General features: G+C 33.9%; 1 pseudogene; it reads right to left on the reverse strand.

Moving 5' to 3' along the window:
• Window positions 1–2,512: 2,512 nt before the first annotated feature.
• LOC149555087 (uncharacterized) lies at window positions 2,513–12,020 on the reverse strand (annotated as a pseudogene).
• Window positions 12,021–14,902: the final 2,882 nt, after the last annotated feature.

Consider the following 14,902-nt stretch of genomic DNA (forward strand, 5'->3'; position numbering starts at 1 on the left):
ATTTTATTTTCTTAATATTCATGGTTTTATCAATCTATGAATTCCATTTCAATATTTCAAGTTGTGAAAACTTTATCTCTATGACTTGTTTTTCATATTGACATTAGAGTAATTTAAATTTTAGAAAACATAATCATAATCATAATATTATGTCATATCCAGTATGTTCACTAGAATAAACGTATGGGAAGTGAAGAGCCACAACCTCCAAATTCACTTATTGAAATCCATGTAAACATTAAATAACTATGAAAGACACAACATGTCATAACCTAGAATTCCAAATACATGTTGCTTAGGGATATGAAATTTTATCTCGATAATTAAAGTGCAATTCTTTACCTACTTATTCTCAACCCTATCAATAATGGTTTTTAAATTTTTAATATTATGATTAGATGTAATTTATTTTATAATATATTTTTATATATTTAACATAAAAGAATAATAACATAAAAAGTGATGTGTTTTATGATATATTCCTACTCTCTAACAATATAAGATATCAAAATAATGGGCGCAAATTACCCAACATTAATGGTTTCATTACCTATAACACTGTGGTCAATATTTGAAATACATGCTTGATATGAACTCATTGCAATACTATGTCTAACCCTAGCACTTTTGGAATCTATATTTCTTCCAAGGTTAAAATGAACTCTTCTCCATTACCACTCAAAGATTCCTTGGCAAACTTACTACAAATTCAATTGCATGAAGTTCCTTCTTCTTCTTTTTTGTCTCAAAAGTACCTTTTGGTGCCTATTTTTCTCTAGATGTGGTGCTTAACCAAGAAGTTTATAGTATGTTAGGAAAGGATTTGTCTACAACTCTAATTGCTTGTGGTATTTTTTACTAGACCTACATGGATTATTGAGCATTAGAATTGTATGATTAGAAGTAATGTGGATATTTACTCCTATTTGTTGCTTCCTCTTTTTCTACTTATATTAAGATCACAAGGTTTGTCTTAGCGTGGGTGAGATGAAATAGTCCCTCCCAACCCCACCTTGATGACCACATTGAACCCTCTAAATGACTATAAAACTATTTGTTTAGTCTAGGAAAGAAGGCCTTATCTCCCTCTCTTTTTCAAGGGAAATATACCTATAAGACTAAGAATGATATATTGTCCTGCTTCACTAATACAGACAATAAGGCAACCAAATTCTCTAACATCTCTTACACTATATATTAGCAAACATTTTTCTCTCAAAAGCATTTCATGATGGGATTATTAACAAGTGCGTGTGCAACCTTAGACACAAATGATTGACTATGATGTGATCCCTCTTAGATGTAGATATGTTGTTGTTATAAGCCACTTGGCTTCCCTTTTCCATTTTTGATCTCATTCCTATGTCTTTCTCACTTGATAGATCAATGTGATTGTTGTCATCTCATTATCTTTCACATTGGATGCCAACTCAAAGCTCTTTGCTAATGCAATACCTTTTTCTCTTGTTTCTTAAGTGAGTTGGGAAACTTAGTTTGTTGCTCTTGTTGCCCTTATGTGATGGAATGCTGGTGATTTTTGTTGTTCCATTGTCTTTCATCTTGTTGTGGGTGACAAATCCAAGTTCTTTCCTAATACCATGTCTTCTCTTGTTGCATCAGCTTCTTCACCCACATGTGTTGTTTTTGTCATTGCCTCCAACATTAAGAAGTCATTTTTTTTCTTATTTTGTAAGTCATTATCAACTCCCTATTTTTAAATTTCAAGGCCTAGTCTTCAATACAAAGTGTGTATCGAGAACATTTTTTTTTGTTTGAAAGGTGTCTTCTTTCCTACTTTCAATGGTTTTATGGATTAAGATGATGTGTCTTGAACTATTGTTCATTGTCAGAAGAAGGGCTTAGCTTTTGCTATTGCCAACTTGAAAATTCATCTATTATATTTGAAATTGGTCTACAACTCTAGAATGATTAGTTTTTCACTATATGTGTGTATATCTATGTATGTGTACTATACCTTGTTGTAGCAGTATCACTCTCTCAATTTTATGTATTTTTTTGTTTTTGTTTTGTGTTTTTTTATTTATTGGCCCCTTATAACCATTTGTCTCTATTCCAAATTTTAGCGTTGCAAAAAATTCACATTATAAATGATATTTAGAAAAAATTATCTTCTCTCTATTTCTCTTGGTATTCATTGTGAAAAAGAAAAGTACATATAAGAAAACATAATTATTACAAATATGTTTCCTTTATGCAACTATTTTTAAGAAGAAACATAGCACTTAGAGAAATGTATAACATTATATATAACAAAAAAACATAATGGACGAGTAAAGTGATGAACAAAGAAAGAAGTAATCATTTTCAAAGACAATCACTAGAATTTTTTACGAATATTTCCTTTTCTATATTCACGATGATCAATTTATTTTGATCACAGCAGTAGTATTGATATACACATATATTACATGTATTTTGGGAGCCCCCTAGCTATTTGAAAGACAATCTTAGTACTCTTTTAAAGACTTCCTTGGGAGTAAGTGGGTGCTCACTAAAAAGAAAGAGCATTCAAAAGTGCAACTCTTACATAGATGAGAAACTTTAATAGCTAGTCAATTTTGTGTTCAAGGAGAGGAAGAGTAGTCTCCAACTCATTAAGTGCCATGGTGGACGGAGAGAGATTAAAGGGGAGCTGCAATTTGGAATTGTAGTTGAGAAGGTTGTTGAGATCTCCAAGTGCAATATTGGTTTCTTCTAACTCTATCAAGAACCTTGATGTTGATGACAACCTCTTTTTGATCTCAAATATCTACTTGACCTTTTGTTGCCAAGTTGAAAAATGTGTAGAAATAAAAATAGACAACATCCTTACATTGGATGTCTTGAAGGAAAGAGTAGTGACAAGTACTGAGAAGACTGTGACTACGATGGACTTTGCATGATTGATGTTGATGGCAGCTTTTGTCACTCTTGCTTTATCCTCAATGTTCAGCTTCTCTACCATTCTTATCAAAATGGACATGCATTTCTCTAGTTGGCTGTGTGATTGATTCTTCTTAATCAACCAAATGGAGAGTGTGGTGTGTGTCCTTTCAAGGTCATGGGAAAATGGTGTGAGTCATTACTAAGGCCGCGTAGAGCTACCTACAAACTTGTGTGTTGTTTCCTAATTCCTACAATAGTTGTTGACTTATTTTTTTGTGCAAATATTTGAAAGATTATTTTCCAATATATGGAATGTGACATAATGTGGCATTTTTTTTTGAAAGATTGATATTTATGATAATAATAAAAGGTAACTAACATTAGTTCTATCTTTGCATTCAAATGGTGTTTACTGGGTAAATAACTCACCAAGTGTCAAAATTGTATGGTGGATTCCAAAGCTTTGTGCAATACTATTTCTATTCTAGGTATTTTCAACAATCAACAATCTAGTTTACATTCTTGTAGTATTTTTGTTTTGGATGTATCAACATAGCTTCTGTTATTTTTGCAAAATATTTTTGTATGCAATTGCCATTGAAAGGAAATCAGGATGTTGAGCATGAATGCTATTACTGTGGGAGGTAGTTGAAGATGATGTCAATATCTAATTTCTATCATGGAAATAAGATTCATGGTGATATTGTTGAAAATTTTTTAAACCACCATTTTTTGTTTTGGAGTTGTTGTTATTGTGATGGTAATAGACAAAAAATGTAAAATGTTTCTTCTTCTAATTTATTTTTACTCATTCAACATTCTTGTTGCATGTCAGAGATACTATACCGAAAGAATGAAAAAAGAAAAGGGTTTTAAATTTAAAGCACATAAATATGTATGGCTCTTCAATTTCTTTGAATAAGATAGAAAAATCTTAGTCTATTTTCTAGTTAAATAGAAGGGTTTGATGAATAATGGAAGTCCATTATTTTTTTGTAGAGAAGTATGAAGATTTCAAAATGTAGAACCAAGGTTTGGTTTTGTAATTTTTTTGTGGTATATTTCTTAAAATAAACATCAAACAAATGATTAAAGAAAAAACCAGTTTATATTGATAATTCTATTGAGATGGTAGTTATGTAGTTAATAGTTTCTTGAAACTTCATGGCAACATGTGTGATGATCTTGAAGATCTTCATATTATATTTTTAAAACAAAATCTCTTCATGTCAAAGACATTTGTGTCATTTTTCAGAGAGTTCCATATCAATTTTTTGAAGATAAAATTTTCTTCTTTAATTGTGTAACATATTATGAGATAGTTATTAAAATAACTTAAAATTTCTTCTCTATTTAAGAGAATGGAGATGCATGTTTGAAAATATGAGGAAAAAGGTTAAATCCTAAAAAGAAATATAAAGGCTTTAAGTTTAAATATTTTAATTTGATTTTTGAAAAGATTCAATGTAAACTTACTAACATATATAAGTGTATAAACATACATTTATATGTGTATCTGAGATTGTAACTCATATTCAAAAAGGAAGAAAAGGGGTTGTAGCCCTAAGTAGTTGTAACTACAAATGCAAAAAGGAGTTGAACCTCAATAAAATAGCAAGTTCATGGAGTGGTTTTTCTCCCTATGATGAAACTTTAAAGTTTTTTGTGGGTTTCCCACTCGGCACTAATCTCACGTCTCTATCTTTTGTGAGTTATTATCTTCTTACTCTATCATCTTGCAAGAGTGATTAGTGAGAGAAAATGTTAAGCATTCATTTCTTGTGGTATATTAAATTAAAAATTTCTCACTTTTTTTAAAAAGCACTGGCTCTGATTCACCCCTCCCCCTAGAACCACAATTACTTCTAACAAGTGGTATCAGAGCATAGGGTTCCTTATAGGAATTGTTCTAGGGAGTTTTTGGAAGTAAAATGGCACAGGCTGAAGGGGCTTCCCTTAACTGGGCTCCATTATTTGATGGCAATGACTATGTGTTTTGGAAAGTTATGATGGAAGCTTTTATACATTCTTTAGATGCTAGAATGTGGGATGTTGTCATTATGGAGTATATTGTTCCATCAATAGTACCTATTGATCAAAATGATAAACTTACATATGAGTTAGACAAAAAGGCAAGATATGCTCTTTTGTGTGGGCTTACTAAACATGTGTTTGGAAAAGTTGTCTACTGTAAATTTGCAAATGATATTTGGGTAAAATTGGAAACTATTTATCAAGGAGATGAAAAGGTTAAAGAGACAAAATTGTTTAACTCTTAAAACACAATTTCATAACCTAAAGATGAGTGAAGATGAAAACATATCTGCTTATTTTTTGAGAGTTGATGAAGTAGTAAATGCTAGAAAAGGTTTACGAGAATAGATTGAAGAACATGATGTAGTTTCTAAAGTTATACAATCAGTTTTACCGAAATTTAAAAATAAAATTTTTACATTGGAAGAAAAGAAAAACTTTTCTTAATTGACTTTACATCAACTACAAGGAACCTTAACTGCTTATGAAATAAAAATTAGTAGTCAAGCTGGTTCTACATCAAAATAGACAACCTTTAAGGCTGAAAAACAAGAAGAAAGTGATTTAGATTTAATAGATGCTTTAGAAGCATTACTAGTTAGAAAAATGAAAAAGAAATACAAAGGAAAACCAAAATGTTTCAGTTGTGGTTAGTTAGGACATTTTGTATCAAAATGTCCAAATATAGATCAAGAAGATAATGATGAGAAAACTGAAAAGTTTTCAAAAAGAAAATCTTGGAATCAAAATAAAAGATTCAAGGATTTCAAAAAGAAAGGTCTTTTGTCAAAAGAGGACTCAAATGAAGAGTCAAGTGATCCTAATTGAAGACTCATAAGACAAGTATTAATTAGTGATGATTCTTGAACTATAGAATCAATCAGATTATAGAGATTACCACCTATCCTTAAGCCACTAGCAATAACCTTATTCCTTTCATTTTTTATGGAACATACAATTATATGTGTATGCAAGATTATAATTTAGATTCAAAAAGGAAGAAAATGGGTTGTAACCCTAAGCAGTTGTAACTGTGAATGTAAAAGGAGTTGAAACTCAATAAAATAGCAGGTTCATGGAGTGGTTTTTCTCCCTATGACGAAAGCATAAAGTTTTTTGAGGGTTTCCTACTCAGCACAATCTTGTGTCTTTGTGAGTTATTATCTTCTTACTCTATCAGCTTGCATGATTGATTATTGAGAGCAAATATAATGCATTCATTTCTTGTGGAATATTAAATTAAAAATTTCTCACTTGCTTTTAAAAAGAACTGGTTCTGATTCACCCCAGAGCCACAATTACTTCCAACAATGCTATTCCTCAACAAATTGTAGGCCTCAAGCAGATGAAGAATCTCATCCAAATATGCGTTGATCCATTTTCTCCCAATGTCTTCCATGTCTATTTTTATGCTTGACAAATAAAATAGCAATTGATGGCCACCTGCAATGCTTGGCCAAACCAATCTACTCCAAAAGACGAGCAAGAAGAACAAGACTCCTCCAATATTTCCACCTATCCCATGTTAGTTTTGTTAGCTTTGGACAACTGTTTGTCCATTTTCTATTAATTAGCAAGTAATTGTTTTGCTAACTAATTGGTTAGATTAGAAACAAATATTTGTTAATTAATTGACCACTTTTGGAAACAACTAGAAACCGACTTGGTTAGGGTTGTAAAGTTGTTTTAATCTCAATCATTGATTGTAAATCAATCTCGACTATTGGTTTACCAATAGGATTAGTATAAAAGGAGGTCAGGGGGAAATTTGGAGAACATGAAGTTTGGAAAAATGTTTGCAGTGTTAGCAAATAGTCTTGTAGTGTTAGCAAGGGCGCAGTGTTAGCGTGGGAATAGCAGTGTGGAATATCAGCGAGATAAATTAGGAGGTTGTTAGAATTCTGCCAGTAAGAGGCAAGAAATTTTATATCTCTTGATTTGTTGAAGTTTAATATAATTTCTCATCTGTAGAACCGGTTTTCCCTTAGGGGTTTTTCCAGGGACAATTTGTCCGAAAATATTGTGTTCATTGTGTTGCGCATTTCTTTCCGTATTTTATAAGTGAAGTTGCAATTGTGTTATTTTTCGATATTAGCTGGGAATTTATTTTCAGCAGTTTAATAATTGTTTATGATAGGAGATTAATAATTAGTGACTACAATAGTTAAATTTTTCACATGGTATCAGAGCATTGTTAAGGGTAGAAGAGTTTTGCCCTAGGAAAGAAATTTTGATCTCTTTAGATTTAATAAAACCCTTGAGATGGCTTCAACTGGTTTGAGAGATTAGGATAGATTGGATGGTGCCTCAAATTATGGTGTCTAGAAGGCCAAAAAAAATTTATTGTTGGAAGAGAATGGTATCAAGGATTATGCTACCAGTGTTGTACCTATACCAACGGCTGCAACACAGCTTGTAGCATATAGGAAGGATGATGCCAAAGCGAGGAGGATTATCTTTGATGGTGTCAAGGATCATATTGTTCCACATATCACAGAGCTAGATACGATGAAAAAGATGTGGGACGCCATTCTGAATCTATACCAGAATGCTACCACCAATAGGAAGTTGATTCCTAGAGAGAAGCTCAAGAATACCTGAATGAATCAGGGAGAATACGTCACAAGTTACCTTACCAGGCTCAAACTTGTTAAGGATGAGTTAGTAGCTATTGGAGATAGCCCTAGTGATGATGAGCTAGTGAGAATAGCCCTAAATGGGTTTACTAAACAATGGAGTGTCTTTGTTCAAGTTGTCAGTAGACGAGATACTTTATCGAGTTGGGATTGACTATGGACTGATTTCACTTAGGAGGAGTTTAGACTAAGTCTTGTTTATGGGGCCAACAAGAGTCAGAAAAATGAGGTGGAACAAGAGAACGTTTCCCTACTGAGAAAAGGGAAAGCAAAGAAGGGATCTAGCAAAGGATCAAATTCACAAAGTGAAAAGAAGAAGGACCTTTCTAAAATAAAGTGCTTTGGATGTTGCAAGTTTGGCCACTATGTCAGTGATTTCCCAGAGAGGAAGAAGGGTAAGAAGCAGGTGGTAGCTTTAGCAAGTGTGAAAGAACTCTCCAGTAGAATGGAAGATGAGTTTGCACTCATAGCTTGTATGGTTAGCTCAACCTCATAGTGTGTTTGGTATATAGATAGTGGGGCATCATTTCATGTGACAAGAGTTAGAGAGTACTTCTCCAGTTACAAGGAGGAGGACACCAAAATCAAAATTTCTATGGAAAACTTGTCCAAACTCAACCTTGTTGGGAAATGGACTATTCAATTTCAGAGGGAGAATGGAAAGATAATTCCACTTCATGATGTGTTATATGTGCTAGGCTTTGGTATGAATTTGATTTATGTATCTATTCTTCAGGATAGGGGGTATAATGTACTCTTTAGAGGGACAAATGTGTTGATTAAGCACAAGGATTGGAAATCATCCATAACTATTGGAGTTAGGAGTGGTCGCCTTTATAGATTGCAATTTGATACTCCTAAGGCACTTATGAGCAACAGTAATCCTAGAGATCTTGGAGAGCTATGACATAGGAGGATGGGCCATATTCATCATGGAGCACTTAGATTGCTTCATGAGATGGTGACAGGTGTTCTAGAGGTGAGCACAGAGCATGACGATGTATGTAAGGGATGTGTGTTGGTGAAGTTTGCAAAAGAATCTTTTCCAAGGAGTGACACCAGATCTAAGGGTGTTCTTGATCTAGTACATTCAGATGTCTGTGGACCAATGTCGATGAAATCTCTCAGAGGATATCAGTACTATGTTACTTTTATTAATGATTTCTCTAGAAAGACCTAGATATACTTCTTGAAGACTAAGGATGAGGTTTTCAATCGATTCCAAGAGTTCAAGGCTCTTGTGGAAAACACGACAGGAAAGAAGATAAAGGTTCTTCGACTAGAGAATGGAGGCGAGTACAAAGGAAATGTCTTCCATGAGTTCTGCACCAGAGAAGGAACCAAGAGAGAATGGATTGTTCCTTACAATCCACAGCAGAATGGAGTTGCTGAGAGGAAGAACCGTTCTATATCAGAGGTAGCAAGAGCTATGCTACATGACCAGGACATGCCCCGCTACTTATGGGCAGAGGCGTGTAATACAACAGTCTACATTCAAAATAGAGTTACACACAAGGTGCTAGGGAAGATGACACCAGAGGAGGCTTTCACATGGTAGAAGCTAGATGTTAGTCACTTCAGAATACTCGGGAGTTTGGCATATTGCCATATTCCTAGAGATACATGTACAAAGTTAGATTAGACTACAGAGAGGGGGTACTTTGTTGGGTACAGTGAGACCTCAAAGGCATACAAGATTTTCATTCTGGAAACTAAAAGAATTATTATCAAATGAGATGTCAAGTTCATGGAGGACAAGGCATTTAGGAGATCTAGAGATTTCCTAGCAGATGATCAGAGTGAGCAACTAACAGAAGCTCCAAGACCAAGTCAAGAGCAACAAAGCTCAAGTACAGTTACCAGTATGAGTGTAGACTTAGTTAGTGAAGATTCACAGAGTATGGAGCAATCAATGTAACAAGAAATGCATCTAGAAGACTTAGAGGTTGACATTTCATCCTCTATAGTTGGTAGCGGGAACCATGTGGTTCCAGATACACAAAGGGATACTCAGGATTTTGTTAGAGCTCCTAGGAAGACTATTAGACAGCGAAGACAACCAACCAAGTTCAATGACTATGTGGCATTAGTTAGTCAGTCGATAGATAGTGAGCCTTCTAGCCATCAAGAAGCTGCAGAACATCAAGTATGGTGAGATGCAATGGTTCAGGAATATTCTTCAATAATGCAGAATGATGTATGGGAGGTAGTACCTAGACCAACAAATAGGGCTGTAGTTGGATCATGTTGGATCTATAAGATAAAGCACGATGCAGATGGTAGCATCAAGAAATACAAGGCGAGGTTTGTGGCAAAGGGGTTCTCTCAGAAGGAGGGAATAGACTATGAGGAGACATTTTTTCCAGTTGCTAGGTATACTTCTATACGAGCTATAATCTCACTTGTAGCATAGATGGGATAACAAATCCATCAAATGGATGTCAAGACAACATTCTTTAATGGTGAGTTGAAGGAGGAGGTATACATAGAACAACCAGAAGGCTTTGTAGCACACAACAAAGAGACCCACATGTGCAGATTAAAGAAAACATTGTACAGACTCAAGCAGGCTCTTAGAGCATGGTATGAGCGCATTGATACATACTTGTAGAAAATGGGCTTTGTGAAGAGTGAAGCAGATGCTAACATCTATTACTTGATGGTTGGGGGTGCGAATCTTATTCTTGTTCTTTATGTGGACGATCTATTTCTTACAGGTTCACTAGGGCTCATAGTGGATTGCAAGAGGAACCTTGTAGAAGAGTTTGAGATGAAGGATTTAGGACTTATGCACTACTTTCTAGGCATGGAAGTGTGGCATACAAATGGGGAGATTTTCCTTGGTCAAGGGAAATATTGCATTGAAATCTTGAAGAAATTTGGGATGGAGGATTGCAAAGCCATGTCTACACCCATGATTACAAATTGGAGGAAGGTAGATACATCTAAGAAGAAGGATGTAGATCCCACTTTATATATATAGATAGTTGATTGGTTCACTTATGTATTTGGTCAACACTAGGCCAGATATAGCATTTGCAGTAAACTCTCCTAGTCAGTTCATGGTTGAACCAAAGAGAATGCATTGGGTAGCGGCTAAGCATGTGCTATGTTACTTGTGTGGTACAGTCAAGTATGGGATTAGATATGTTCGAGTTGAAGGTATCAGGTTGATAGGCTATACTGATGCAGATTGGGTAGGAAGTACAACAGACAAAAGGAGCACTTCAGGGTGTTGTTTCAGCTTGGGATCAGGAGTTGTATCTTGGTTCAGCAGGAAGCAAAAGTTTGTGGCTCTAAGTTCAGCAGAAGCAGAATACATAGCAGCTAGCATGGTGACATGTGAAGCTATATGGCTTCGAAAGTTGTTAATAGCCTTGTTTGGTCAGAAGGTTGAGACTACTGTGATACATTGTGACAATCAGAGTTGCATCAAGTTGTCTGAGAATCCAGTGTTTCATGATAGGTTTAAACATATAGATATCAGATGTCACTTCATCAGAGATTGTGTACAAAGGGGAGTTGTTCAACTACAGTACATTCTTATAGAGGAGCGGGTAGCAGACATTCTGACTAAGGCATTGGGAAAGGCAAAATTTATCTTCTTTAGAGATAAGTTAGGTGTCCTATAGAACAACTTTCTTGCTAAGAGGGAGTGTTAGTTTTGTTAGCTTTGGATAGTTGTTTGTCCATTTGTTATTATTTAGCAAGTAATTGTTTTGTTAACTAATTAGTTAGATTAGAAACAAATATTTGTTAATTAATTGACCACTTTTGGAAACAACTAGAAACCGACTTGGTTAGGGTTGTTAAGTTGTTTTAATCTCAACCATCGATTGTAAATCAATCTCAACCGTTGGTTTACCAATAGGAGTAGTATAAAAGGAGGTCAGGGGGGCACTTGGAGAACATGAAGTTTGGAAAAACATTTGCAGTGTTAGCAAATAGTCTTGCAGTGTTAGCAAGGGTGCAGTGTTAGCGTGAGAATAGCAGTGGAAAATATCAGTGGGATAAATTAGGAGGTTGTCGGAATTCTGCCAGTAAGAGGCAAGAAATTTTGTATCTCTTGATTTGCTGAAGTTTAATATAATTTCTCATCTGTAGAACTGGTTTTCCCTTAGGGGTTTTTCCAAGGACAATTTGTCCGAAAATATTGTGTTCATTGTGTTGCGCATTTCTTTCCGTATTTTATAAGTGAAGTTGCAGTTGTGTTATTTTTCAATATTAGTTGGAAATTTATTTTCAGCAGTTTAATAATCGTTTATGATAGGAGATTAATAATCAGTGACTGCAATAGTTAAATTTTTCACATCCCACCAGTGTGTTTGTGAAACTTGGTTGCCCTTTTGGGCTTGAGGGCATACTCTTTGACCTACGCTTACACTTCCTAGGAGAATGTAGCGCCATGGTTAGCCGAATAGAGGAGAGCCGAGACAGAGAAGGGAAGGCAATGCTCATGCTCATTCTACTCGGTACTGCTTACTCTGATGATTCTGACTATAGGGCTGATGATGCCTTGGGCTTTTCAATTGTCTATTAACATGCTTTATACAGCTCACTATGACTGGGGACAGCAGTTAGACACAAGAAATAATCCTGACAAAAGGCATCTCTATGTCCCCCACGCCTCCTTTGGTTTGGTTTCCCATGTTTTCCATGCGGTTTCGCTTCTCATTTATTGTTCCTTGTAATGGCCTACGAATCAAAAATAATATGTAGGCATGCATCGTGTCTGAGACTTAGCTAGCAAAGATTAGGTTTAATCAGAATTTATTATGGAATCATCTGCTTTCACTAATGGCATGCCATATTTTGCCATATAATTAATGACAGAGTGCGTTCTCCCTAAATATGCATAAGCTGTTAAGGTAACTAAGCAGATGAAAAGTATAATTTCTGTCCAATATTTAGACCGTATATCTCTAGCCTTCTTTGGGTTTTCTTGTGTACTTCTTAAATGCATAGTAATGCTCTACTAAGACAGTTGATAGAATTTGTATGTAGGATCCTGGCTTTGTTAGTTTTTTCAAATTTATATAGATGGATTCGAGGTAAAGTGTTGAAAGGATTGAGTGTTCGATCATGATAGTTATCTACTGGTTAAATTAATTTTCTATCTCTTCAAGTATATATTAAATCAATAGTAAAATTATTTTTCATCTCTTCAATTATATGTAAAACTAATACAACTAATAGAGGCCAAGAAAAATTATTTGTAAGTTTCTATAATTTTCAATTTACCTTAATTAAAGAGACAAAGAATTTCCTTGAGTTATTAATATAATTAAATAATGAAAGATGGTGATATTTTTTAATCAAATGGTCTTGTAGGATAGATATGGATTAAAATTGTAGCATTTGAGTAGCATTTTTTTAATAAATTTAAAAATATTTATCGACAATTCATTTTGATTGAGTTCAATTTCTTTCTTCAGTTATGTAAATAAGTATGGTCTAATTTGATTTTATTTTCTTATAATTTATAGACTTGTCATAAATTTAAGATTTCTTCTTCAGTATTTCAAGTTGTGACAACTTTATGTCTATGGATGTTTTCGTATTGACATTAGACTAGTTTAAGTTTTAGCCAACAAAGTCATAATGTACTAATATTATATCATTTTGAGTAAGTTCACTAGAATAAATTTATTGGAAGCTGTGTCACAACTCAAAAAATTATTTATTAAAATCCATCTCCCAACTGAAAACCAACTATAAAAGACACAATGTCAAAGACCTAGAATTCCAAATACATGATACTTAGGGATTTGAACTTTCATCTCTATAATTAAAGTTCAATGCTTAAAATAGTCATTCTCAACCTTTTTAGTTATGGCTATGATGATTTGAAAATCTTAATATTACAATTAGATCTAACTCACTTTATAATGTTGTTTTATTTGTTTAACATAAAAAATGACAAACTTTTCTCATTTCTTCCTATTCTCAACCAATATAAGATCTTGAAATCATGGGCTTAATTTAAGTAGAATCTACAGTTTTATTTCCTATAACCCACTAACCAATATTTCAAATACATGCTTGGTATTGCATTATTTCTATACTATGTCTAGTTCTAGCACTTTTAGAATCTAAATTTTTTCCATGCTTGCAATGAAATCTTATCCTTTGCCACTCAAAGATTCCTTTGTCAACTTAGTTAGTAATCAATTACATGGAGTTCCTTCTAGTCTGAAATGTACCTTTTTGGTGCATTTATTTCTTTAGATTTGGTATTTAATAATGTAGTTCTTAAGTGTATTAACAAAGGATTTTTTGACAACTCTAGTTGATTGTGGCCTTTTCTATGAGACCTACATGGATTATTAATTATTAGAAATCTATGTTTTATAAGGGATTTTGATATTTACTTTTATTTTCTTCTTTCTTTGTAACTTATATTAAGATCATGAAGTTTGTCTTAGTAAGGGTGAGAGGAAACCCCCCTCCAATGCCCCCCAACACACACACACACCCCACCTTGATCACCTTGTTCAACTCTCTAAATGATTATACAACTATTTGTGTAGTCTTGGAAAGAAGGCCTTACCTCCATCTCTATTTTCAAGGAAAATATACCTATGAGACTGAGGACAGTACATTGGTCTTCTTCATCAATTTAGATACTAAGGCCAACAAATTCTCCCATTTCTCTTCCACTATATCTTAGTGAATATTGTTCTTTCAAAAGTATTGCATGCTTATATAATTAATAGGTGTGTGCACAACCTCAGACAGAAATGATTGATTGTGATATGATCCTCTTAGATGCAAATTTTTTTTATTGTATGCCACTTGGCTCACCCTTTCCATTTTTGGTCTCATTCTTGTGTTTTTATCACTTGAGAGAGCATGGGTGAATTTTATCATCTCATTATCTTTCACATTAAATGAAAACTAAAAGTTCTTTGCTAATACAATGTCTTTTTCTCTTGTTTCTTGAGTGAGTTGTTTAACATAGGTTGTTGGCCTTGTTGCCTCCACCTTTAACAATTCATTTTTTATCCTTACTTGATGAAATACTAGTGATTTTTCTTATTTCACTATCTTTTATATTTATTTGGGTCAAAACTCAAAGTTCTATTCTAATACAATGCCTCCTCTTATTGCTTTAGCTTGTTCACCCACATAGGTTATTGTTTCACTACCCACACTATTAAGAACTCATTCTTTTACTATTATGTTAGTCATTCAAACTCTCTATTTTTTAAATTGTGAGGCTTGAACTTCAATATTGACTGCGTGATCTATTATTAATTGAAATATGTATAGTCTCCTACTTTGAAAGGTTTTATTGATAAAGATGATCCTTCATGAACTATTCTTCACTGTGAAAAGAAGGGCTT

This window comes from Cupressus sempervirens, chromosome 5 (assembly GCF_028749045.1).
Source record: "Cupressus sempervirens isolate cs-2001-9-10 chromosome 5, ASM2874904v1, whole genome shotgun sequence".
Lineage (NCBI taxonomy): Eukaryota > Viridiplantae > Streptophyta > Pinopsida > Cupressales > Cupressaceae > Cupressus > Cupressus sempervirens.